General features: G+C 34.9%; 1 protein-coding gene across 3 annotated transcripts in view; it reads left to right on the plus strand.

The window, feature by feature from the left end:
- Positions 1–3,666: 3,666 nt before the first annotated feature.
- LOC117343860 (PDF receptor-like) overlaps positions 3,667–27,714 on the plus strand; it is a 76,338-nt gene continuing 52,290 nt past the window's right edge. For all 3 annotated transcript variants that reach the window (XM_033906404.1, XM_033906403.1, XM_033906405.1), the window contains exon 1: positions 3,667–4,327. The gene's annotated coding sequence lies outside the window, so the exon portion shown is untranslated. The remainder of the gene's footprint in view (positions 4,328–27,714) is intronic.

Here is a 27,714-nt window from a genome sequence, read left to right on the forward strand (position 1 = left end):
TATCTTTCTTGATACCGTCTTCATTTTACCCTGGCTCTAGGTATCTCCCAGGACACTCGTCCTCATATGACACTTGCTGTTGCTAGGATGTAGGATGTAGGATGCATAGATAGCAAACATATCCGTAATATTGATCAACCAATCACAAGATGTTCGATCTGATTGCACTTCGACACACGACGCTGTATCGCGCGTGGGTGCCGGCTACACGGAGTGGTTTTGTTGTCTTATGCTCTCCCGCAACACACATACAATCTTATCTAACAAGATTTTACTTGATTCACCGCTGTCGACACGATTTTGTATGTTTATCAAACAATATGATAAAAGAATAATTCCGTTAGCCATGCAGCAGCCGGGGGTCAAACACGATAACAGTTATGTCAGATTTATTTGGAATAGATACCTACACAACCTCCACTTATATGTCATTATTATCTTACAATTTGTAAATCAACAAAATGCGCTACGCAATACTATAGTATCAGCTAGGTGCAATAACATCAGACTTTTACGTAGGTGATAGCAGGCCAATATATTCTGAGTAATGTCTATGTAGATAACTATACAAACCGTATACTGATACGGGGTGCGTTCTATTTTGTATTCTGCAGCCCAAACAATATTCGATCGTCTAGCAAGCCAGTCTGTATCCTAAATAACTACACATGGAGCTTACAAGCTTGGACCTGTACTTAGAGATGGGTTCCCGCATAGCTTGTGGTTTCTTTCTTCGACTATTATTTATCATAAACAAAACCTTTATGGAAGACTTAATAAAAAGAAGTTTCAGAAATATGTATTTATCTGTTCAGCTTTTTATAATTATATCGCCTATTTCGGAGTACTCATGTACCGCAATGTTTACTTCCTTAGTATTCATAACAGAATGCACGTGATCGTTCCAATCCAAGCAGATCTTAACACGTCTTAGGGCAAATTTGTTGCAAATAAACTGGTTTAGGTTTGGGTTAATGGTTTAAACCTGGTTTTCAAAACGGTTTGTAAACTAAAACTGGTTTGCTTTGAGAAACAAATGCGAAATTCTAGTTTTCAATATGATGTCTTTGGGAGAAAAAGCTTCAGAGTAGTATTTGAAACGTTAATACCTCCTGAACGCACAAAAATCCCCCGAATCCCAAATTATGTTGAAGACATACTTCCACAATTCAATGCAATGACAGGGAAACGCATGCAGTTCTAGCAGACTTTCTTTCTAACACAAGGGAAAACTGTCATACCAATGGGAAAAAAAATATTAATATTTATAATTTATATTTTATTTGTCCAGTCAAATGGCACTACAAGCCACAGCTGGCAAGTTTGGAGCACGTAGCGCACTTCAAGAGCACATTCTGCATGTGTGTTGACAACATTCGCCATCTTGTTTTCAGAAACGAAACCTTCCAAACCACAACCGGTGGTAGTTTGAATGGTTTAATAAACTAGTTAATGTTTATCAGAATCAGTTTAAATGTGGTTTGAAACTGGTTTACTCAACAAATGGAAAGTTTACAGAACCGGTTCGAAACTAAAACTGGTTTTAGGAGAACAAATTCGCCCTTAAATGCTTAAACTGTTATTTGGTGTCAACGCAAAGCTTATAACGCCAAGACTGCAATACTGTAAGTACTGAATATTTTAACAGGGAACTAATTTTGACCGACAATAGGAGAGGACACATGTTAAACATTCATGGTGCGATCACCGCATGAATGATAACTTACAAAAACTGTATCAGTTGAAGGAGACTAATTACAGCTTGAAATTCCCTTCCTTCTACAGACAAAGTGAAAGGGTATTTGTATAGTAGTCACTAGAACACTTTACCTGTATGCTGTTGGAATTTAACAACTATTTATCTGAAATGGGGCTTGTTCACAGGTTGTAAGTTTAGTATTTACGTTGTAGTTGTGTGTGTAATCGGCGAATATGAATGCTAATAACGTTATTGTTTCCGGTAAAATAGAGCACACTGCCCTTTTATATTATTCTGGAAGAAGCAGAAGATTCTTACCAGTCTGGAACATCGTGTCTTATTATCTTTGTGATTTTCAAAATCTCTATGGAAGTCTATGTTTTATTAGCCCTACGACCATCGTCCATCGTCCATTTGTTATCAGACGAGCAAAATGGCTGAGAGGCGGCTATCTTCGCTTTTGACAGTAAACGTTTGTTATCGATATTTTTTGAGAAGTACTGGAGGGATATATCTCAAACTTCAAATGTAGGTTTCCCATGGTCCCTTGTTCTGCCCATATATTCTTTTTATTCTAGTGGGGAAAAGAAAGTGCCCAACTGGCGGCCATCTTGGACGTTGACGGTTTAAGTGTCGAAGTACAAAATAATCTCAGTCTCCATATACAGGCTGAATTTAGTCCGTAGTAGTCCGTAGTTGTGCCCATTTAAATTTGAGTCGGAGCTGGGAATCAAAATGCTCGATAGGTGACCATTTTGTTATCTATTGTTGATACATTCAGAAAGTCACTTTTGTATCTTTCTCGGACTTTATATGTAGGTTTCCATTGTTATCACATCATTAAGGGGAAGAGGGGAAAGGTTGAGAAAAAGTCTTTTATAAGACCGATAAAGGTAATTCATTGGTGAGCGACAAGATCCTTCTTAGATCACTTGGTCATATCTTGCCCTCGTTTTGTCGCACTTGAGTTCAAAAGACGTTTTCGCGTTTGTAGTTTATAGTTTATTTAGGAAAATCACATTTGAAACTCTAATTTGTTGAATCTAAATTGAAAAAATTCATTCTGATTTGGTCCGTGTTGTCGGTATGGGGTGGTGTTTTAATGATAAGCACCTGATGGCCTTGAATGAGTGGCTGGGCCGAAAAAGGTCAAATTTACTGTAATGCTCAGAACTCAGGTGACCGTCAAGACCAGTTGGCCTCTCGTATGATGTGGTGTCTCTAGATTAGTTTCATATGTTTTTAAATTGCAGTTTAGTTTGATATATGTCTTTTTGTCTTATTATAGCGTTGTTTGGAGCTAAATGATTCCATATGTTAATGGAACGTGAATCAAATCTAACCCTTAAACACAAAGCCCTGGCAGTTTTAAACAGTTGTATGTTTATATAATCACAAACTGTCAAGTATTCATTGGTACGGTTTAATCGCTGTACGCCATTCCCGGACGGAAGACTCTCATTACGGCAAACCCATACAATGATTTAAATCAGGATTTTTTTCTATTGGTACATTGCACTAAGAGCAAATGAACTTTACAATGCTGGTGCCTTTTCCAATAACGTGTTCCACCGCAGGCTAATACGGGGGTTGGTGAAATGCGGGCGGACAATGTTTAAAGTCTTCGAATGGATACCGTGGAAAAAATTGAAAAGATCAAATCTATGAATAGTGAAATATTCCTTTGATTTTACAAAATATGCAGGAAATATCCGTTTGTATCATTAAGGACACTTCACAGATTTAAAAAATAAAATAAAATTTGATTCAAAAATGCATTATATGAATGCAGGAAGTGCCAATCGGTTGATTCCCCACCTCCTGGGATCAATCATACAGGAGCCTTAGAGAATTGTCTTCGCTTTAGTTATACACATTTCATCAACTATCGATCTGTTAAGAGAGGAATCCGACAGAGCGAACACTATGACCAGCTTTCTCGTGTTTCATCCGGATGGTAGCACAAACGTTTCACACCGAGTTCGTCACGCTGTTGATTTATTACAGATACGAGACCAGCGCAGGTACATTCTAGGAATATCTTGGTGTTGCAAATTTCTGAGGAGTGTGTAATTCTTGTCTTCATATTTCTGTCTAAATAGCCATCCTGAACATTTGGTTGTAAATTAATAGTGTATATTCATAAAAAAAATCACAGACTTACGTTTGATATTCAATATAAGCCTGGATATACAATGGTAATTGCTTCATTATTATGGTGAATGGATCTTGATATCAGGAGTGGACAGAATCTAAACATTCGACTTTACTTCAAAGAACCATTTAACCGAATATTATTTACCAGCTGTTCATGCCTCTTTTGTCAGGGGGAAAGAGCACGTGTTAATGAGTTATAATTGACCTCGTACAGAGAGATACTGGACAATATATCTGATATGTTGACGTAAGCTTGCTGGAACAGGCGTGCGTGCTGTGGACAGGTATTGATTGTGGTTGATGATGCTGGACAGACGCTGATCCTTACGCCAAAGGACTGCTGACCACCAATAATTTCAGGAGATCAGAGCATTAAACTGAAACGAAGATGATTTGGAATTAGCCTTCAGTTCCACGAAGAGCTACTTACCTAAACAACTTTATTGGCTTATACTATTTGAATATTTCCACGTAAGTCTTTAACTCTTTTTTTAATTTTCATTATGAAATAATGAAAGTAATTTATGTTTTAAAAAGCTGTATCTACAGTTATAGATTTCTGTAATTTCAATCACAAACCTTACTTTGTCTCGATCGTATTTTGAACATGACATGTTTTACTGTACATTTAACATCGTCGATATGCTGTTTAACCAGATATTGTATGTGGATCGTACCTAAGTCAAAATTATAGTATTTATGCTTACAGAATGACGATAGAGACATGCAACCTGCATGCTGTTCCATTTATCATTTTTTCCAGTATTTGAATATAAAGGAAATATTGAGGGAACAAAAGAAATTCGTCAGTTTTCGATCACTTACTTAAGTCACATTCATGAAAATGACAGAGATATTATTTTTGAACGTTGTAGACGTTTGTTTCGAGGATTCGATTGCAATCACTTGCGATGAATCTAAGAATATAACTATTTGTCCTAAAATTTAATTCTGTCACTAGCGGATCTGTTCTGTTGATATCTACAACAGCCTACATAGTACCCGTACCATACGACCTTGTCTATTTTGAGAACACTCCATCCGGACAAAAACAAACCGCTTTACGTTCGGAAAAGACTGAATGCTACATAATGGAAGAACTATTCTTAATTGTTCATTTCATATTTAACGACAATTTGATTTTATGTATTATTATACTACCTCCAATTTCGTCCTTTATACGGGGTTACAATAAATTCTTTGCGGTGTTACAAAGTTGGATACAACAGCTTGAAAACGCATTGGATACGTGTGAACTAACTTTGATACGTACAACAGGGTTTATGATACATTTTTACAAAAAAGAAAGCGCTTAAAACGGTAAAGTTGCGTCGAATATCCCTTTATTTGACTCAAGTAAATAGAATATCACAAAGAGATCACGATGTCAATCATGGTGTTTTATCATTTATCCTCAACCTGCATACCTTGGTAACAAGGTTTTTCTGGGTGTTTTTTCGTTTGTTTTATTGAAATCGTGATTTCAGGAACAATACGTTGGATATCGAATAAACTGGGACATGAACGCACCGCATGTAGGGCATGCAGCGATGTTATTTTCTTAAAATTGCAAATTGAATGTTGTAAATTTGAAATAATAACACTTATCATACAGCATAGAGCTGTCCCTGCTGGTAACGTTCAGGTACTTGTTCTCGGTAAACGGATGATGATTATGATGATGATGATGATGATGATGATGATGATGATGATGGAGAGTCGCTAGGGTATGTCCGATTGACAAGATTAGTAAAATAACAGAATAAAGAATATACGGAATATTAAAATATACACATTTGGATATTTTACAGACTCGTGAATTGCATATGACTAATATTTGACGGGAAGATAAAGGATACCCTCAACATATTTTTTATAAAGGTCATTATAAGAAACTGTACAATGACGGGAAATGCTGTCTTATGTCCAAAAAACCTCTAAGGTCATTGGAAGAAGGTACTTGTCATAGTGAAACGTTTAAACCTGTACAAGTTTGACCTGTTTAGATTATACAGAAAAATGACTGCTTAACGCTCATGATTAAGGGAGGGGAACAGCTGCAATCCGTTGTCAGTATAATGTGACCGGGTGGGGTATCCTGCTGTGTGTTTTCGGCAGTATGCTTCAGTGGTATAGCACTATAAAGCCGGCATCAGTTCCGAGCTATTACAAGGAGACAAACACGAATATATCGCAGCTTCCAAAAACACACACCACACTGATGCATCAGTGATCATAGCTATTGGTAGGCGCTTAACAGTTAACAAACAAACAAACATCATTTGTGTGATCAGACGAGCGCCAATAATATTTTCGGGATAGACTGTATAAACACAAATTAACATATTACTGACATATTTTTTCCCCATTTTGTTTATTTATTTTGTAACGTGATATAATATATTTCGTCCCCTAATTGATACCTGTGCGATTTAAAAAGTAATGGTTATGGTGGGTATGCAGTATACATACCTTCAACACGCTAACAATGCATTTTAGGTGATTGGAATATGTCGTGTAATTTTCTATTAGGTCTATAATCGCCTTTCATCATGGTCCCGCGAGATATGTTTATTTCAAAAAAGACGAATAACTGTAATCGTCCAAATTAGACACATTATATACTATCAACATATAAATAATCAATAGTGTTTTCTAAAAAGGTCGATACAGGAAAATGCTATATATGGAATATCGAAGAAAGTGATTATTTACGCGTTCTCTTGATTACCGCGCCTCTTTAATATCTCCTTAGCAAACCAGTCGAACGCTTCAGCCATGATATATAAATCACACAACTTAATACCTAAAGAGAGAGGAATAAGATGAACAGACTTTAAACAATATCATTTGGAAGAAAGTGCTTGTCAATTGAGATTATTTCGCAATCAATAAAAAATACTGACAAGGGCAATCCCACGTCTTTCACATTCATCCAACCCAACCCTTCCCACATACCCCCTCCCTCTCACTCTTCCACACCCCTACTCATCCCTAACTTGCATTCCTTTTACAATCCACACAACCTCTCAAACTGTGTTTAAACACATTTCGAGGCGTTCTATAACATTTGCTATTGTGTTAAAGTTTAAGTATTTACTATTTGAAAAGATTAATACTTTTTTTTAAAACGTGTTTCCTGATCGTGTTCCTGTATAATTTGTCTGTACTGATGTAATCATATATACATATTGGAATAAAATAAACTTTATGTTATCAAAAAATCACAACCAATTGAATAAAAGAATAATTCTAAGTTATTCTTTTTTTTTAATTACATGTAAACTTCCGAACATCCTACTAAAATATGTGGATACGTGGTACAAAATTTGTGGAGTTGATAATATCGTTTATTTGATGAGCTCATATATCTGTAAGCTGGTTTCTCGATTTATCTCTCTGTTAGCGTTCACGAGTTCACATAAGTGGAGAATCTGTTATTTGATTTGAACGTATTTTATTGTTTAGACAAAATTGGATTGGGCTCAAGTTTTAAACAAGTTATAAAGCCCTCTCCACCAATACATATATTACAAAGATTGTGATTACGACATAGTATACTTAAAATGATTATAAAGAAAGAAAAGTAAAGAGGAATGACAGGAAGAATGATAGGTCTAGAGATCTAAGATCACATGTAAGATAAATGTTGCGACATTAGGATATACTACAAGTTAGGGTTCATAAACGATAAACACAATGCATATATTTAAATACATCTACAATGTAATTAAAACTAATTAAAAACTAATGCATGACACTTTCTAGCTACCCATCTAATGCACGTCAGTTATTATCAATTGTCCACAAAAAACCAACACATTCCTTAAATTCTTCATCGGTTCACACCTGGGCTTTACATGTTCGTATTCATGAAATCTGTGAAAAGATAAAGGTAAGGTATAACTTGGAATATAAAAATTAGCGGGGAAAATATCTTTTTACTGTTTTCCTTCATGTATGAAAAAATAGCTGAAAATGATTTATTAGGATATGTTGGAGCTTTAAGCAGCTTGCCTAAGTTCAACATTTCTAGAATCGTTGTGGATTATTTCTATATCTTATATATGAATACTATTGATTTTATCACCATATTTGCTGTATTACATGCCATTTTTATTCCGATATCGGGAGACTTTATACGAAAAGAGGTATTAAAACTCCTTTGATGTACCTTAGTGAGATTAAGGTACATTAGAAACTACTACGTTCATGCGTATAACATACGAACACCGTTATACTGTAATGGCATTGTATCTTAAATGTAAATATAAGCATATGTACAGACAACAGCTTCCAGGCTAGATGACGCCAAAGTTACCACGTATGTATTGATTGTGATATTGTTAGAAGAGGAAAAGTTCATATGATTATATCAGGTGTCTATATTCTGCGCATGCGCAATGAACAGATATACCACAACCTGGTAGTAAGAGGATAAGCGTAATATGTATGTACCTTATACCTGCGATCGTCATTACATGATTGATAAGAGTCCTTTCTTCTATCTTTCTGAAGAACTTGATTTTTAATATCACACTTTCTTTTCTGGTATTGATTGTTCGCTCCTATGAAGAGGATTTTCTATGGACCTGACGAGATGCCAGCCAATATGTCTGGAACATGACATTTAGCTATAAAATAGTTCCTTATCAATTATTCAGTGTTGTTTAGATAACATTTTGTTCAAAACCGTTGAAAGGACATTTGAAATGTCCATACAAGACCGAGAGAGTTAGCGTACCATCCAACGGGCCTGCGAAATGATATTTTATCGAAATTACCCGCGAAATTTATTATCAGTAGAACTTGGAACCACCTTGTAAAATGTCTATCGTTATTTCATTTAAGTAACTATTACAACGTTTATCTCTCTCTGATATTTCCAATGGTACATAAGTAGGTGATTATTTTTGCAACACTCTCTTCATGTTGTCTAAAGTAGCGTTCTTTTATCTATAGCCATGAGACAATACTTTACATAAACACAAAATCCTTAAGTTATATCAGTAGATGATCAAAACACTTACAAGAATTATCATTCAATATTATTTAATTGTTGAAATACATTTTATTTCGGGTTTTAGTCCTCTACATTTAATGACAATAATATGAACCACACTAGCGGATCATGTATCATTTTCCTGTAAAAAAGAAGGAGTTCATATTTCAAATAATCCGATACGTAATGCATTTCATTTCTTATATTTACATATCCACTCCTCACTGTAAAAAAATGGCGGAACGTCCAAAATCACCTGCTCTAGTGCTAGTTACTTTTCATGAGCCTTCTTTTGGAGCTGAGGCTTTGAAATTAAGTCCCCCGAAACGCTATCATAAAAAAAGTATTTCATTGTGAGTTCAGAACTTTTCATTTGTTACAATGTTCATTTCTGAAAGTGCAGCGAACAATTCTTTTTTATATAAAGGACACCAGGCGTTGCTGACGTTACATTGCAGACGCATATCCACTGAATTTGAAAACTGAGTAAAGTGGTCACCATGAAGGACATGTCAAGTTGTTTGTTGCAATTGGAGAAAAGGCTCTAATGAATGCGTCAATTTGCTGATGGACGTGTCGCAGCACGCATATATAACTTTAACGATGGTCTACAAAATGTATACAGTGAATGATTAAAAGGGTTCATATCTACGTCGTCAGCTCTTACCTATTCGATTCTTTCCCGTCGAAAATCTGACTAAAGAAGATACTTTAATGGGATAAAAAAAATCAACTCCATTTTCTATTATTTCTCATCAAAACGAGAGTTAAGTGTGATTTGCATGTTTTGTTTACATGAATCACAGTATCGTATTATTTATTTTTTGTTGCTGTTTCAAGCTATAAGTCGTAACACTATATTTCTGAGAAATGTTTGCTGGATATACAGCTTCCGCATCTATTTCAACGTAGACGATCTATTTTGTTACATCTTTCTTGATTTATTGTTTTCTTTCAAAATGTCTCACTTGGTGGAATCTAGCTCTCGGTTTCAATGCTAGCCACAAGGGGGGAAGCTGATTAGTTATCTCCCCTTAACTATGATTTTCTAAGGTAGTTACATCTCTCTGGTTATTGGTAGCTTGCACTAAAATGTCATTGAGCATCTCCTTAATCCCTGCATGCGTACCGTCGTGATGCGCTGGATATATTAACGGCTGATATATTCGTACACGTTTAATATTTCGCGTTGTACTTTAGATAATTTCCGTGATATGTCACAACTGGTAGATATTAAAACCCCGTAGTTTTAGTTTCATATTTTCTAATGTCCTTTCAACACATAAATATGAATTAAAGGATAGTGTAAACAAATGATGCAACTGGCGGACACTTTTAATGTCACACCTTGACAAAGCGTCGGGAACCCAATTGTTCGTAGGGAACAGCAAGCTTCAGTCTTGTCGTCTTTATTTTGTCACAACCATCGTTAAAAACCCATAACCTTCCACACAGGGACGAACACTCGACTAAATGTCAATACTAGGAGCTGTGGCTCTTGTCTAGATTAACTTACGCGGCTGTTTTCGTATACCTCAGACCACATAACATAACGACGTTGAACGCTGTTATGTTTTGCCTGAAACATGACTGTCTCTGTGAAATCACTGTAGTTGTTGGTCGCAGAGCCTTAGTATAATAATTAGAGAGAATGGTCAATCGGAAATGGGGCAGCATGAATCTTATTGTCGCCAAAGCTTGTCGTAAACATCTGCGAACTAACCTAGGTTCATCCCTGTTGTGACGTCATGTCGATGACAGCTCCTTTGTTCATGAGTTCAACAGAAACGTCCGTATTTATTTCATAAGGCGCGCTTTGTCAACTGCGTCATTCTCTAAAGTCGATTATAGATTTTTTTTCTTATTACGAATTTAAGTCTCTTCATAGATACAGAAAATATTGATCGAACAACTGTTTGAATGGAATGGTTGTGTTTTCTAGTGTTTTACTGTTGTCTGGTGGTGTCGCTCTAGACAACAACTCATGTAACCCTCTCGTAAGGACGTTTCACTTATAACTAAACAAAAGGATATTGCTAATTCAACAGAACTACAATCTTATAAATCTCATGAATTTAGTTTGTTCTTTTACTGTTCATTCATTACAACTTCAGTGTTCCAGAAAGTCTAGACATCAAACAAAGGTTTCCCTACACAAGAGACAGAAACAGTGAAGATGTTCGTAGGGATTCCCAACCTCGTCGACCTGGAATGGATAAATGTATACATATACGTAATAGCTCTCACTTACCTTAATAAACAAGTACCGGGCTGATCGTTATAGAGAATTTAGCATATGAGGATATTAGAATATTTTTGACTGGTTGACTCGAGTATACACTGTCCTAATGGATCTTGATTAGCGATATTGTCACACCGGAAGCGATATTGATCAGCATTAAGTGGTATCAAATGACTAACCGAGGTTGTTTATCGTAACAAGCTCCAATATTCCCATTAGACATTTTTATACCCTTATGTCATGTTCTACATATGATTCGCATCAGACAAAGCCTGATGAGGAAAATGTCCATGAATGTTGGGGTCACCAACTGTTGAGGACTCATGATTCAATACAAAAAATGATAATCATCTTGTCTATGCCTCAGAAATCCACATTATACAATTTATTCCGAAATATGATGCTGTTTTTTTTCAAAATTGACGTGTTATGTTTCTTGTTGTTGACAAATTTTGCAATTGAGAAATTTATTCTGTGATTCTTATATTCCTTGAACTCGTAGCATGGTGTACTGTGGTATTTTCCGCGTGTAATATTTGCCTGATAGTGTTGCCTGGATGATTTCGTTCATTCGCCACTAATGGTTACCCGGTAAGACGCAACTGGCACTAAGGTTTAACACTGTTATAGCGTATCCACTATAATCAGACAATTTCACGAAAAATATAATCTTTACAATAACAGGCAGTGTTTTCGATGTGATAATGTCGTTTTCCTGTAGTGACCCATAGTTTCAGCTTCAGCAATCTCCACACTGAATGGCGTTCTCTGTGGTAGGAGAAATCAATCGTGAACCTTATAGCGTCTCAAGCCGTGTGCCGATGCTCGAGAGAATAAAGTGTTGTCAACTACCTCACATCACCAATCCTGAATAACTGCTCAACAGAACTGATGAAAAGAGTTGAGAAATTATTATTTTTTTCTTAAAATCATCTGAAATTATCTGAGCAAATTAACGGGTTAGAATCATTCTGTGTTAATGTTTGTCTTCAGCATGAAACCAGCCTTAATGATAACCTAATATCAACTTTCAGTGCGTCATCATTACATGTAATAACTTAAAACGTGTGACAATGTTAAACGATTTTTTGCCCGATTTTTTTTCTCATATTTCTCAGCATATTTCGTGCTGGATCTTGGAGAGAATATCTCACAAGTCCCTCTTCCTGTTGAATAGGACGATACGTTAGCTTCTTTTAAGGGGATGTTCGGAAAACAAAGTAAAACTTGAATATGTTGATTGCAACAGGTGTAGTTGAGGGGAAGGGGTCGTTTATGTGAAAAAAGTCTATTAATAGGCCAAGAACTTCTATTAAGGGGTTGCTCGAGAAACATAGTTTATATTGGATGTTGATAGCAAAAAGGTAGAGTGTGTGGGGGGGGGGGGGGGGGGGGTAAGAGGACCCTGCAAAGTCGACGTTTTACTATGTTGTTTTCCCTATCACCATGATTCACAGCGGTCTCTTTCGGTATCCTTTATCTAACCTTGCCTTCCATGTCTACTATAACATTCTGTGATTTTACTATATTCTAACCCCCGCATTCGTGCAAGTCACCACAATCCATTTGCATTTTAACATCTCCAAACGTTAACGTGTAAGTTGCTGAGAGGATTTTAGACTTCAAGCAAATAAAAGCGTATTTTTTACAGCATCGGCAAAATATGCCATCTTTTGACACGTTTCCTCTTTTTTTCTCTCACAAAGTAGCTAATGTAATGCAAATTGTATTTCAAAGAACGGAATGTAGCGTCTACAGCAAACAGACAAATGCAACTGTCATCAATAATTACAATATATAATTGAAGGAGTGTAGCAATTTCACATGAACGAGAATTATTGTCATTGTTCATCTTATGTAATGTCTACTTATTTGAGCGTTGCAAAATTGGCGAAAAGAGACTATAATGAGTCAAAGATTGTGTTCAATTTGAAAGTTTTAAACCAAATGAAGTGCGATAGAATGGAATTACGAGACTGATCAGAATTAAAATGGAAAGCCACGCCAACACACGCTACTAGAATTTCACTGACGCCACATAAGTTGCCGATTATAAAAGATTGGATTTTTTAAAAAAAATCGAGATTTCATCCTTGAGTATGTAAATTATAACCTTATCCCCAATCCCTCGACTGATTAGAAATGGCTTCATTGCAGAGCTTACCTTTTCTCTTCAGTTTAAACATTTTTTTTTCTTTTCAACGTATCCCTTGACTTTTCCATACTCTCTGGCTTTGAGCTGAGCGCTCGCCCTTTGATGCTATAGGTTATATGTCCTGACCTAGAAAAATCAAAGTCGTTAAACTTAAATGATACTTGCATCTCCCATCTGAACACTGAAATGGGTACACAAGGAAACGTAGATTGCCAGTGTGATTGTCTGTATTATGGACCGGAAATGATGTCGCGCACATGTACCTACGACATAATTCACAGCCACAACTTGTACTTAATACTCTTGTTTCAGATTCGTTATCTGTTGAACAGAGTGATGCTATCATAAAACAAACATATTCCTATATCACAATTACAATTGTTTATGTATATAAGAACATTGGCATTTCGGTAACAAAAAGCAGATGTCATGGCGAAGACTTCTTTCGTGCTATCTGGTATAGTTCTAGACTTTTAGAATACAAATGTATTTATACGGATAATAGGTTAAATTTAATCAAGAGTCCGATTTCTAAACGAGTGTTGTTTCTGAAAGATGTCCTGGTAATTGGAACTTAAGGACAGAAATGATTGCGTTATCCTGCCTTACATAAGTAAAACACTTCTGATATAATAATTCCTTTTAAATATCAACGTGATTGTATGTCGGGTAAACTGTTCACTGTTGAGCACTTTATGATAGATTGCATTGATCTTCAGTATATTAGATAAAAATATTACTATATTAAAATACTGTTTGGAAAAAAAATATGTTTCGACCATATTGAAATAAGCCTCTAGAATTGTGATAATTATTATCAAGAATATAATTTATTTGTTATGAGAAGCTGATATCTTTTCTAGATGTGTTTTTGCATCTCTGTAGGGTCCTATATAGCAGTTATTGGCTTTTAGGTTGTTATCTATCAATTATGTTACGTGAAATTTAAGTGAAATAACATATTTAAGCGGTCTTGATAAGACCCGTCCTTGAATGCCGTATCTTGTTGACGTAAATAAATACCAAACTAACATTTCTAAGCAATGAATTTATTCAAAAGATTATAGGATGTGTTGAATTTGTTCTGTTATCGTCATTCTACTGTTAATAAGGCGAACCTTGGGATACAGGAGAAAATTTACCAGTACAACTGATGTAATATCAGACGACTGGTCGATCCGATTATCTAGTTGAGCGAAAGAGCTCAGCACAAGATCTGACTGTCTCAAGTGACCTAGATTACTCCGTCGCCACTTCGGCGTAAAATGTATGATGGAGTACAGAACTGACTCGGCAAATGTAACGGAGACTAGATTTCAGAAGTGACAATTGATGTTGGGGGAGGGGGGGGGCATTGATTCTAAGCTTTGAAATTGTAGCTGGACATTCAAAACAGTTTGTATATTACTGATAAGAGGGATTGTACAAAAGACACAAGGGGTATTGACACATATCAAAACAACGCGTGTGTTAGATACAGTCGAACCAAACTGAGTTAATCTGCAACATACAGTTGTTTGGTCCGTCTAGGACCCATCAGTGATGCTTAGGGTCTCAAATGTTGAAACGTAGGAGCTAAAAAAGAATTAAAAAACCAACAACACAAACAATAGGTAGAAATAAATGTCGAAATCTGGATGGAGAGGTGCAAAGGATCAATTATTCAATAATTTCATAGTTTGCGATACTGGATATAAAAAGGTTGTTGAGCACATGTGTATAGTTTGAACTGTATCTGTATTCAAACTGATCAAAACGTAACAACAGGTTAGGTTCAATCTCTTGGACTGAAAAGTATAAATATGGTGTGGTGGAGATGTCATGTTGGTTTTTATGCTTACAATTATCTAATTTACCTGTGGTATCTAAAAATAATTGAAATAAAAAAGTTGATTTTTATTGATAGAATTATTGTCTTGTATATATAGCTAGCTACATATCGTTGTCGAGATATGTAATCAGAAGTTGATAGTAGACATAATCTCTATGACAATTATTAACTTACTTAGTTTAGTTGAAGGCGTCTACGAATCTTGTGACAATGAGTTACCTATTTATAGTGTATAATAGCATGATGCACACACGACCACATTATACTGTCAATAGGCAAACTAGTCATGAACTGCACGCCACACGGGGAGAAACAAACACAGATTTTATAGACACTGACTTTATCGCGGGTCCGGGAGAGAGCCAATATTATTTTACATGTCTACGGGCGGAGATGTACAGGTTACACTTACTTTGACCAGTACTTTTACTAACACATTTTGCCTGTAATAAATGTAGATTCCCCAGATGACAGTGGTATATAGATCAGGCTGTTACAGTCTACACATTAACATTTTGACGTGTCGTATGTATCAAACATAATACATTTCGTTCGTTATACTTTGATCAAAAACATGTGGAAAATCGGCTTACGTATTTATTAAAAGCCTTTATAGCTTAGACTCAGAAAACATGTGACATCAGTCATGTTTATACACACAGAGAATAAGTAAAGACAGATTGCTCACCTGTGTGTAAGCACGTGTTTCACTTTATCTTTGTGGTTTTTATATTTTGGGGAATTTCCAGAACTAACAACCTTTTACGAGGAGTGCCAATCTTAAAAATCAATGACAATAATTGACTGTATGTTTGGCCATTATTCTATCATCTCTTACTAAATTCATAGCTAAATGCAACTTGTGTGTCATCTTGACTATCCTTTTAATCTGACAATTTATATCAGAATGGGCAACACACACTGCTTAAATGACGCTAGTGAGAAAAAATCAAGAAAAATATTGTTGTTAACATCCATTATTGTAAATGCAGACATATTGTTTGAATCACATATCATAAAGTGTGATTTAAGTGTTTCACTATATGAACACGTGCTACGTTTGTTGTTTTCTTTATTATTTTTTACCTTTAAATTTTCGCTTAATGATGTATAATTTGTTGCATATCCTTTACTGACTTTTTTCTAGTATTGTGCAGTCTCAAATAAATTCGTATTCGAATCAATGCATTAAAGTTTTATCTTTCAAGTTATCGTTCCACTATACGTATGTTTTATTTCCGAATGCTGTTTCCTTGCAATTATATTTTGCCCACTCGATCTATCTCTTCACTTTTCAAACTTTTGGCTCTGACATAACTGACAAGTCAAAACTGAAACCACAAGTTGATTGCTTGTATAGACTAAACCGGAACATGTGGTCAACGTTTAATAAAGGACATGGATTCAGTATAATCCGGAAATTAACACCGTAATACTAGCATTATCTCTAGACGTCATGAATCAGTATTATATCTATTAATCAATGCAATGGTCATAACTAAACTATTATGTCTATTTATTTTTGTGTAACAGTATCATAGACTCCCTGCTTCGTAACTATTATTCAACATGTAATGAATTCTACAGATTAGTACAGTATAATAGAGTCTGTGCTGAATAGTTACGATTTCCGTGATGTATAATCTAAGTATTATGTCAATATGTATCAATGCTTGGTTTGGACAAAAAAAGAGAACACAAATAAAGTTCCTGCACGGACATCATAGCTATTGCGATGATGTTTATATACGTGTACATGCAAACAAATAATCATCTAAAATAAAAATATCAACAAAACAAAAAACTTTTTTTTCGGATTTACCTCTTGTTTTAATTTTCTTTTTTCTTTTTCTTCTTTTTTTCAATTGTGAGTTTCGGTTTCGTTTGCTTTTCAGTATTGTCTAAATGTGATTTGAAGACGTGTCAGTGTTGATCACATTAATGTGTATTGAAAGTCAATTTCACTTATTACCGGTTGTGTTTGCAGGTTGTTTAAAACACGATAGACATTAGTCAGAACCAGTAGTACACGTATTGATTCAGAACGTTGTTTTTCCTGCGGTATAAAAAGTGAAGAGATAGAAGGGACATTTTCCAGACTCATGTTTAATCAATACGTAACGTTGTAAACTGTTGACAAAACAACATTTACGACGCTATCGCAGATGTATATAACTGCAAACGTCAATATATTTCTGAAACTGTATAAGACAATATTCATTTCTTTAAAAAGAGACGTTGTATGGCTTGTTTGCCATTTATTTGACGATTTTATTCATTTCATAAACTGTTTGCAATTTTGTCTAATCAATATACATCATTTGTCAATTCAGATGGGAAGATACAATTGAAATGTATCTCCAGCAACAAATCCACTGACATATTTTGAAGTTTATCTATCCCCAACTAGTACATACGCCGAGTTCGTTCTGTGTTTTTGTTGGGTGTCTTCGGCAGTAAGCTTCAGTGAGGTAGCACTATAAAGTCAGCATAACTGTCTATGCACGGACATTGTAGCGTGTGACATGTTTAGTGACAATATACTGACGACTGGCAAACTAGCTCTACATTAAAAAAAAAGTGTGTTAAGCAATTCTTCGAAATCCAAAATTGATATCAGAAAAATTAATAGTTTCATCAAACGTAAACGTATATAATAGAAGAGTTGGCGTTTCCTTTTCATTAAATCCTTTGAGATATAGAAATATAGTTGTCATAGCCTTATTATTAGATCATTATGTAAACTGTTAATCTATATGATCATTCATTTCAATGGTAATCCTCGGATACAACTTTTCCCCTTTAGGGTTTATTATCCTGAAATGTACTCCAAACTCCTGTGATAATAGCTTCATAAACATTTAAAGAAGCCATAGATGAGCAAGTTAAACGTACGCCATCGATAATTTGAATAAACCGCAACGGAACAGACTGGGAATAATAACAGTAACATTTCAATGCGATAGTATTGCTAATTAGCCGACAATTAACGTTTTATCCGTGTAACTATATATTACTGTAACTGCTGTGAGGACGTAAAACGCTCAACTATACACAGTATGATTGGGTCATAAAATGGGCATTTTCTATCACTGAACAGCATGCTGAAAGGTTCGTATTGATGGCTGCAGTCATCCAGAAGTAACTATACTTTTCTAAGAGTAATACAGACAATCTAGTTTTTGAAAGCTTTTATATGCATATATAATAATTTCCATGCTATTCCTATATACATGTACAGGTTCTTCGCTCAATTATATGTTTGTTACTTCAATCGAAGACATACATATTGTTATGGATATGATTGTTTCTGTTCTATATATATATTATTCAAATATCATTTAATCAATACAGCATGCTCTTTGCCGGGTTTGCAGTCGGAATTGCAACATCCCCAGGATATCGAACATGCTTCCATTTTCCCTATTCCGATTTATCCATAAAATGTTTCCCCCTGAGACGGCATCTGTAATCATTGTATGTGTTTTATGCAATGTGCAGCCCGAAATGAGACAATATACTTTGCACAGACTTAGGAGTTTGACAGAATAAGCATTGGTATGTACGCAATTTATACTAATAGTAAACTAAATTAGACACATGTTATAAAGCAGCTATTAAAATTACGGCTTTGTACTTGAAATACTGAGGAAGCAAGATCAATCACATGGAAACAAATCATATAAAGCGTTAGGACAACGAGGAGGGTCAACTTAAGATAATCAATTAAATGGCACTGATGACAAACACGCAACCGATTATCTTTAAATTAAACATCAAAAGGTAGTAATTTTTTAAAAAAATCGCAAAGGATGATATAAAGACTCGGTATTTAATGTCAACAATGTAAACTAAAATAGGCAAGGGATTATTTTCAGGATATACACCTTTGTGGTTTCAATCAAGTCCAAGTCTCGGTTTAATCTTGTGTAGTCTTTTGTAATATTTACAAAAACATATGCTCAACCTTAATAGCAAATACAAATAATAAAAATCGCAGCCATTTTGAAAATGTGTATTTCTAGCCCTTTATGAAAAGCCCAAATTTTGCCTTTTTTGACTCCAGATTGATCACTCAATTTATCAGTGTGTGGTCATTCTTAATTGTAGCAAGCTAATTTTTGCTTAACAACTCTATAATGTTAAATACTGTGAAAATAATGTACAACAATGTGAACAATTAGACAAATTAACTTTTCTTTTGATCAGCTATAATTTTTTAAAAGTTTAATTGCAGAACTTTTTATATAAAGATCTGCAAATAATATGGGACAAATGGTGAGTATTTTGCATTCAAAAATTGATCAGTTAAATATTTTTAAAAGTTTAATTGCAGAACTTTTTATATAAAGATCTGCAAAACAATATGGTGCAAATGGTGAGTATTTTGCAATCAAAAATTAAGCGGTAGGCGTAATGCGAATTGCTTTTCTGAGTTGAAGAATTTAGCTACAATGATTTAAAAGTAAATACTATTTTTGTCAGTTCTGTAAGCATACCTATATATATGATAACACATATGGAGGATATTATATGGATTTGTCCCGCAACAGGTAAAAACAGAAAAATCAAAATTCAACATAGAATATAATGTCATACTGGAGTATCCTGACATACAATTTTCCTTGCATTTTCTGCTACGTCGTTCACTGACTTTTCTGATAATGTATATGTAAAAAAAGACTTCTCAGACATTCTTAACCCTAGAAAAATGGCAATAATGTAAGACAAAATATGCAAATTATGATCTTAAGACTATAAATAAAATAACATTAATATAAGACGAAATATACGAATGGTGTTTTTAAATCTAATTATTTGCAATAAACATACATTATTTTCATATATTAACTTAGGTATCCCCATTTCGTATATGTAATTTTATAATTTACATTCTCGCAAGAGCTCTTTCTCATCCCTTAGCAAATTATCAAAGAACATACATGTACCAAATGAGGATTTATACAGCATGGCTCCACTATACTTTATGGTGTGTGTGGTGGGAAATGGACTGGAGGTTCTATATCATAAATAAACGTGTCTAGATACTAGATTGTCCGTTCTGCTAGAGGAAATAGGGACGTTTAACCAATTTTCGTTATTCTAGTCTATAACGTAATTTGTCAAAACACCTTTCACGGCTATTCATATCAACGTAACGTCGGTTCATACATAGAAAAGACATTATTGGACATTGGAGGAATACGGTTTTGCAGAATTTCTACATTTCGACGCAAATTGGATAGAAGCCGTTTCTGTAATGCTAGCTTTGGGAAATGAAGTAGAACTCCCCGATATACCGGGTTGATTATGCACAACCAATGTCCACTACGATACTTTAAATTGCCAAGACATTCTCTATTTAGCGAATTGTCTCCTATTCTACCGCGTGCTACGAAAACACATAAATCATGAATCACTTGCTTGGCCATGACAAGCCAGAATGCTTGAATATTTGACGAAGGTCTAGATAACTAAATTGTACGGAACGTTACGTTTCTTACATTTAATGGTCACGAGACGGCTATATCAGACCGCTAAATATCTGGACAGTGCCAGGTGTCGATGTGAATGTCACACCAGCGCCTGATATCGACATATTTGTCAGATATACAATCATCGGGATGTAAACTTATCTGACAGCCTGTTATGATGTATAGCAGCTAGGGACATTGATAATAAATGTGATTACACTGTCCAACACTAGATACGTAAAGCGACACTTGCACTTTTCATGGTGATCTTGTTCAGGATAGATGTATATAGATTTATATCAGAGATGATTTTGCTGGACAAACGTTAGAATGAAATATCTAAAATCAATACTCATTTCAAAACGCACAGGTACCAAAATATCAAAGCTGATGGTAAAGGTTGGTTGCATATCAATTGACGAAAATCGATGAAACAGAAAACATCACAGAATCGGCCCCAGCGCGTAAATGGCTATTTGGAAGCCCGTGGATACAAAATTCGATTTTGCCAATTTCTCTATTTTCCTTTAAGACGATTTGTGATTATAGTGTTTTGAGTTATCAATATCCATTATTTTCTTCATCAAGAAATGTAAGCTTGCCAAGAACTTATGTCTTCCAAACGTGAAATGTAATTGCAAACTAATTAACCATTTGCTATTACATTATAAACGTATAGTTATTTCATAATATTAATATAATCAAACCAAAACTGGTATTTCTTCATTATCATAATTATCATTTCAAAAAAGAATACAGTGTTCGATTTTGAATCGTTTCATGGTAAGCTCACAGTTGGAACCACGTATATGTCCTAAATAGCTATAGAGAAAACCGCTAACAAATTATTTTACTGATGAAGGAAGCTTGATTACCCTGAGAAAGTGCACCACGTCGGGTAGGTTATCCCATGCAAATCCATGTCTGATCGGGAAACCCAACCTCAGTCGCCTATATGAAACTTAGTGTGTTTCCATTGTGTCACCCGCCCACCCGCCCCAGTATTTAAAACCTATGTGTTTTATTGACGCGGTGTTTTCCCCATAACATTAACTTAATATATTATGTAAAATGATATATCATAACATATCAAACAATAAAAAAGATATTAAGGTAAATCAAGGTATCATAGCCCGACATAAAACATATACTTTTATAAGTGATTATCGACATAGTATAGGGTGATTAAAGGGGGATTCATATTTCTTATAGTTTCAATTAATTTCGCTCGTAGATCATTTCCCTTAGAAACTGTTGACGTTTGTATGAAATCAGGACTCAAATACACGTCAGTAGCAAAAGTTATTCATGTAATCAGTATACCCCAGTTAAGTGATCGTTTCCGAAACCAGTGAAGAAAAAAAGACACATATGGACCCCCGGAAAACATCCCTCCCGCAGCCACAACAACTAAATAGAATTGATATTTGTTCCTTCCGGCGTACTCCTACAGACATATTTCAGTGTAAGTCACGTGTTTATAATGCTGTGCGTGGTCTGCGACAGAAGATCATTAGCTAAAATGAAAATAAACGATGTTTAGATTGTCATCTATTTTTGTCGCTTCCTTTTGCATTACTAGTCACCAGTCTGTGCTTCCTGTCCTACAGGACTCCAATCTATTACAGAGATCACTGCTCCGCTCGTGTTGCGACCTTAAGTATATGGTTGTTGGGTGCAGAGAGAGAGAAAGCGCGCTTACACTTCCATCGAGGCGATAATCAAACGTTAAACTGATTTAAGTGTTACCTGTTGATCCATTAAGGGTCCTGATTAATGTATGCGTGCTCAATCTGTTCCTTCTTTAGCTGATAAACCAGCTGAAGCATAAGTAACTTACTCTCGAGAAGCTTTAAAACAAATGTAGAGTAATGTTGTCTTCTGCTTTGTAGTCAATGAAGCAACAAAGATGACCTACACGTACTGCTGCCCCCATCACAATTGCAACGCTTACAAACTTCCCTTATGAGTCTGGCGTCAGACAATTTGCCTCCGACATGCTTATTTAATTAAATGACACTATACATTGGCTCTTAGTTGACCCCATAAATGACTTGTATGATGTGATACAGGTTCTATTCAATCCACACAACATCATGTTAGGACACTGTATTGTTGGGCCACTGACGAGCACTTTAATTGTGCAGTAACACCTCAATATCGAGCATGTACACGATAGCTTCATACTGTATTCGGTTGCTTATAAAAGTATTGATAGAACGATTACAAGAAATCATATGAGCTCTTTGAATCGCTAGGGCAATGTGAAGACGTTAAAATCGAAACAATGCTTTTATCTGTATTGGACAGCCTATTATAAAACATTTCAAATCTTAATAATATGACTAAGAGAACGCATACGGACTTAAAACACTGTTCTATAATACATGAAGTTTTAACAAAGAATTTAGAAATACGTGATTTTGCAAGTTGTTGAATCATTCCTATTATTGAATTCTTATTGTATTAAGTCCACGTCTGCGACAGCTGCATATCCTTTATCTTATTGAATATTCAACATTCGACTGAAATTGTGACTGTGCCGACGACTTTAATAAAAAAAAAATAAACCTGTGCTGTTGCTGACATCATCAAATTACAGAACTGATTACTGAGTAGAAGTAAAGTTTGTCAACTTGCTATCCAAAGTCTGTATTTTTATTCTAACATTGAAAATATTTCTTAAAACAGGCTTAAGCAAAACGAATGCATGCTAGTAACATATAATACTTGACTCTCGTTTTGACGAGAAGTTATAGAAAAGACAATGACGTAATTTTTGTCTGTTAAAACGATCTCTTAAAAGCTGTTTAAATGTTCTCCTTATTTCAACTTATTTTACAATTTTAAATGTTCACCTTATTTCAACTTATTTTACATTTTTAAATGTTCACCTTATTTTGCACTTTGGACGGAGGCAAATAAGCATGTTATAGAAATGAAAAAGTACGTTATGTTAATATATATATATCAGCTTTAAAGCATTCATTGTCCGCCATAAGTAGAACTTTGCGATTTTTCGAATGTCCCGACTGCCAGTATCGTTACAGTATCATATGAAGTAAAGAGGGCAGTGTCACCATGCCAACACGAAATATCTAGAAAAAGCCCATTCGTAATAGCAATATCATTCAGGCCCTCATTTAACATAACACATAACAGTAATTTTTTTCAATATCAACAGATCACTTGTCGTAGACCTGTTTTTCCATGACGCAATCTAATTCAAATCTAGGTGGTCATTCTCACTACGTTACATGAACATCTAACAACATTCCATTACCTCAGGGTGACCTTTGAAATTAGCCAATCAAATGACTACTTCCAGAATCTTGGAAGTGAATTTTATATGTGCGAATTAGCATGACTAGAGAGCATATCTTGCATTATCTGTCAATTTGTTTCGAGTCATTTCGTCCCATTAACCATATAGCTAAATAATGCTCTGCCGAAATGGTTTGCTTCAGATGCATGTTGTGACGAAATGGTTTGCTTCACTTTCATCGACAAATAGACAATTCGCCCTGGAAGTGACATACAAATATCTCAAAGGTCATCAGAACGTGACCCCATATTGGATGTTGTTAGATGTCCATGTAACGTAGTGGGAATGACAATCTAGATTTTAATTAGATTGTCCATGGCGACGACTGTATTACTCAGTGGAGATTTATTCGCAGTATGAAGTCATAAGCACGTGATGCCATTTAAATTCACGGCAATTATTCCCATTGTGGTTTTACTGCACTTTGAGCTAAGAACAATAAAAAAGATTAAAAAAATTTGACCTGATTCGAATTTTTTTTTTTTTTTAAAGAAGCTGTTTCCCACGGACTTTACATGTAGTTCAAAATCTCCGTTTCAGAAGAAAGCGCGTGAAAATGCTTCCGTCATGGGAAAGGAAGCACGCGCTAAGGGCTGTGCCGCCAATTCAACATTAAAGAGGTTGTTGGAAAAATAATTTATTTGATTATCTGTCATTATTTTATCTCTGATTTATTTTTCCCGCCAATTCAACATTAGAGGTTGTTGGAAAAATAATGTATTTGATTTTCTGTCATTATTTTATCTCTGATTTATTTTTCCCGCCAATTCAACATTAGAGGTTGTTGGAAAAATAATGTATTTGATTATCTGTCATTATTTTATCTCTGATTTATTTTTCCCTTGCACGGGGAGTGAAAATATAAGTAGAAAATTGATTTCCTATGATTTGGGTTATATATCATATAAACGTCTACTGCATTATAGAAAAATGAAAAACAAAAACAAAAAAATACACGTAGTTTTCCGGTAATGTAGTAGGCGTTGTTGGGACCTATAACCTGAATCAGAATGCAGAGTATTGCTGAATAAATCAACAATCATGTTCCGTACTATTCTCTTTGTGTCATGCTTTCATCGAATTAATACTGTAACTATCAATGCACTAATAATGTTGAAGCAAGTTGTAGTAAACTAAAATACAGATTTACAGTTAATCGAATATGTCCGTATCGGTGTGATATGAATCTACTAATCTCTTAGTGTTTCATTAATCTCCGTTATCATTACGCTAACATAAAATATCTTCGGCTTTCTATCAAATACAGAGTGAATTAAAGATATGTGATGTTTAACAAGTTTGTTCTTGCGACAGGAAATGCATTCAAAACAAATCAAGCGACAATTTCAAAATAAACAAGTTCCAGCATATCAAATATCGATCTCATAGCTATATGTAAATCCTGTCTACCACCACAGCTTCTTTAAATGTATTTTCTAATCTGTTTAACTTCAAAATGACACGAGTAGTGGTACTCCTTCTCTAATACCGAGGTATAGTAATTAGTGGCTGTCTTGCAGAATCAACTTTAGTCGTTGTGGGAAGGGGGGAAACAAAAGCTAAACTTGTGAATGTGACAGTATTATCAAGGCCAGGTTAATGGAAAAATCCATTTAATACATGAAAACCTGTTATATTTGTGAAAAAAACATTTTTATATGCAATATCACTGCTACTTGGGCATTACTTAGGAAAGCTTTTGTGTGGAATGCTCAGAAAAAACAACTGCAATTGATTTCGTTACTGATCTTCATCAACAGGCTTGTTAAACTCATTCGAGCAAACAATCTCTATCCACCTACGCTCCACCTTACCGATAGATACAGGTTTTTAAAGTACGTGTTGTGATACGAAACGCATAAATAGTTATGTCATTCTAAAGTGATTATCTCTTCCAAACAGAATTGTGATTTTACAGCTCCATTCATGGAATCTAGATGTCGACTACGTGTTGACTGCTACATCATTCTTTGTAAGAAACATACTTAGTAAAACATAGATATGATTTTCATTTTATGCCAACTATGTCATTATATCTGTATTAAGTCAATTAAGGTGTTCACAGGCTTACTATAAGAACGTGCCAGTATACTCCGAAAAAAAACTGCAAATAAAACCACTACGCCAAGACATACTAGAGGGATATTTCCGCCCCCTTTCAAATAACATGAACATTACAATGTTTGATTTTTTTATGATATTTTCCCTTTATCTGACCTTTTTGTACTTCATCACTAACGTTACATTTTCACCAAAATGGTAATTATGTTAGACTGAACATTTAATTGCTTAATTGCATTGACTTATTCTGTTTTTCTTGTATGCTGTATAACGGTTTTTTTTAAAGCTGAAATTGTCATTAAATTTTAAAGGATAAGTTAAATTGCAGTAAGATAGTACCACAGAATCCTCCCTTTATCGTTGTATAGACCTATTGCTTGGCTACACGCAAAAACAAAATGAGTCATAATGCTTTTGCTATATTTCAAAAACATATAAACGTGTACACGTAGATTATTTTTCAATAGCAATATCTATATTTCAAACAAAAATCGGTTCAATTCAAGGTCTTTATCAATAACTGTATTCGGTTTGTTATTTCCAACTCGTATAGTTCCAAAATTTCATGGGGCTTTTATCTCGCGGTTTTCAAAGTCAGGCCTAGTTCACGAAAAATACTTTTTTGAGCAAGCGCGCCCTGTAGACATTCTGCAGTAAACACTTCGGTACATATTTTGTTAACATATATCTATTGTTATGGGTATTTTATGTTCGCCTTATATTTAATGACCGCGAATACAGCGAAATCCAATCTCCGCGAAAATTACCAATTATACAGTACAAGATCTTCGAAGTGTTGGAAGAGTGATGAGGTGTTGTTTGTGTGTTATATGCTAGTGTTAACATTGTGAGATTAACCGTTGTAATTCGTTGATGAGGTCTTTAAACTGAGAAGTGTTGGAAGAGTGATGTGTTGTTTGTGTGTTATATGCTAGTGTTAATATAGTGATATTAACCGTTGTAATTCGTTGATGAGGTCTTTAAACTGAGAAGTGTTGGAAGAGTGATGTGGTGTTGTTTGTGTGTTATATGCGAGTGTTAATATAGTGATATTAACCGTTGTAATTCGTTGATGAGGTCTTTAAACTGAGAAGTGTTGGAAGAGTGATGTGGTGTTGTTTGTGTGTTATATGCTAGTGTTAACACAGTGAGATTAACCGTTGTAATTCGTTGATGAGGTATTTAAACTGAGAAGTGTTGGAAGAGTGGTTTGGTGTTGTTTGTGTGTTATATGCTAGTGTTAACACAGTGAGATTAACCGTTGTAATTCGTTGATGAGGTCTTTAAACTGCTATCAATTAATATACAATCAATTATCTCTTCTTGCCGCCTGTACAAAAGTTCATTAAAAGTCGTTCACCGACCCGTGGTACTTATTAATCGAAGTAAACAAATCCATATATCATACATAATGCGATTCATATCAAAATGCAATTTGTCACCGTGTTTGTTCAATAATTCAATATGCATTAATCTGTCAGAAATATAGAAATCGACAACTGATGAGTTGTCCGTATCAACAAAATGTTCTCGCAATTCATTCCCATTCTACAGTGATAAGATCAGACATCTACTAACGTGTCGTTGGACACCAATGTAAAATATGCTTCCAAACTGAATATACGATGGTGTTTATGGTACTGATTTTCCTTTTCACCGCATTAATGAATCAATCATTGCTACAGAAATAAACATCGCATTATAATTTTAGGATATTTTTGGGATGACACCACCGTCTCCCACGTAGCAGGCATATGAAATTCGAATT

This window comes from Pecten maximus, chromosome 15, assembly GCF_902652985.1.
Source record: "Pecten maximus chromosome 15, xPecMax1.1, whole genome shotgun sequence".
Lineage (NCBI taxonomy): Eukaryota > Metazoa > Mollusca > Bivalvia > Pectinida > Pectinidae > Pecten > Pecten maximus.